The sequence below is a fragment of the Galeopterus variegatus genome, unplaced genomic scaffold, assembly GCF_000696425.1.
Source record: "Galeopterus variegatus unplaced genomic scaffold, G_variegatus-3.0.2 Scaffold6339, whole genome shotgun sequence".
NCBI lineage: Eukaryota > Metazoa > Chordata > Mammalia > Dermoptera > Cynocephalidae > Galeopterus > Galeopterus variegatus.
Window position 1 is genome coordinate 14,189 of NW_007732450.1, and position 1,730 is coordinate 15,918.

Below are 1,730 nucleotides of genomic sequence, written 5' to 3' on the forward strand. Positions count from 1 at the left end.
TGGAGTTAGTGTGCATATGCGCCAATGTATCTTTCTAGTTTTGTTGCTATTCTTGTGTTCTCCAGAGAGAAAGAGAGTTTGTGAAGCAGGCTTGCTGGCGGCTGACTACCTCTGGTGGCTGCCGCCACACGTGACCATGCTTTCGAACCTATGGTTTCCAAGGACCTGTTTGCCAGTTACTTAGCTCATAGACCTGCGTGTGGAGGGTCTGGTGACCCACGCTGGCGTGTGAAGGGTTTGTAACCCAGTCTGTGAATGGGCTTGAGGGGTCTGTGAGCTCTAGACCCAGCCCTAGCTCGACAGTTGGCCCAGTCAGTGCAGGATTACCGGCAGGTAAAAGAGCCCGACAACTGGCATAGTCATGTAGCTTTACAATTGGCATCACAAACAGGATTAAGAGCATTACAATTGGCACTGTGAGCAGGATGCTGACATTAGCCAGAGGACCACACAGGTGTCCATCTGGTCAGAGTTGTTGTCCGTCTGTCCACACTGGCATCTGCAGAGAAGTCTGCCATTCTGTTTGAGCTCTGGCCCTTCCTACACCCAGGTCACCAGTCGTCCTCTCCATCCCAGCCGCAGGACTTCAGATCTGCCTCCCCTCTTGGCTTCACCAGGATCCTCAGAACCACAGACAACCCCCCCTCTGTGGGGCCTCCTGACAGATTTTCCTGCCCTAGTGCCCCTGCAACAACGGGTTCTGTAAGGGATTCTGGGGTCTTTCCATTTTCCTGAGTTTCATTTTGAAACAAAGCATGGGTCCCCTATACTCTGGGATTCCCTGAAACTATGGAGATGGTATATGTGGACACACATGCACACGTGGCTTGTATTCACACACACACACGTAAACACACACACACAGGCACAGAGTTTATTCTCAGGGACTTCCAGAATCTAAACTCTTTTCTCTACTTCTAGCTGGTGGGGGTGGGGTAGTGGTTCTGAGTTTAGAATATGCTGTCTATTACTATACATTCTTCTTTTTTTTTTTTTTTTTGTCTTTTGTCTTTTGTCTTTTTTCCGTGTCCGGCAACGGNTTGCTCCCGCGCCTCGCTCAGCCAGTGAGCGGGATCCGGTCTGTATGTGGGATCCGAACCCCGCGCTTCCCAAGCAGCGCACTATCCAGTGCGCCACTGGGCCGGCCCCATTACTATACATTCTTCTAAAACTTTTGTTTATGGCAAAAATTGTATGCTCCCATTCCTTCAAGGTTTAGGCTTTTAAAGCTAAAAAGTTTGTTTTCGTGAAGCTTATAGGCCTTGTCTCTGCTTTTCTTATGAATCATCCCTCCCCCAGAGGCAATGAATGCTGCTGACTACATAGCAGGAGGCCCCAGAATACAAGGAAATGGTGAGGGAGGGAGGGAACCCCATTTACTATCTCGAAGCTATGAAACCAACTGTAAATCAGAAGCTCACTGGGTTTGAAGGTTTTAGGAATTCCAGGTTGTAGAAAACTGAGGATCTGGGCTAAAATGTTCTTGGTCTATAGAGCAAATGTAATGGGAAACTCTGAGGTATGGAAATAACCTGTTTCAGGAGGTGGCACAGGATCCCTGAGGCCAGGCAGAGGTTCCTCTGTTCTGGGACTGACCTTTCTGACGCAGGGCCAGTCAGTTTTCACATGCAGATGAACAAATGGTACTTGGCTTCGAGTTAAAAACCAGCCAGTTCCCTGTGAACTTTTAATTTCTTTATTCAAAATTTGTATTGTTTCCTTTATGTAAT

The 1,730-nt window shown here is 48.1% G+C and overlaps 1 protein-coding gene across 1 annotated transcript in view; it reads left to right on the forward strand.

Moving 5' to 3' along the window:
• LOC103606140 (calsequestrin-2-like) overlaps positions 1–1,730 on the forward strand; it is a gene marked incomplete at its 5' end in the record, with an annotated part of 19,850 nt that overhangs the window by 12,263 nt on the left and 5,857 nt on the right. The window lies entirely within an intron of this gene.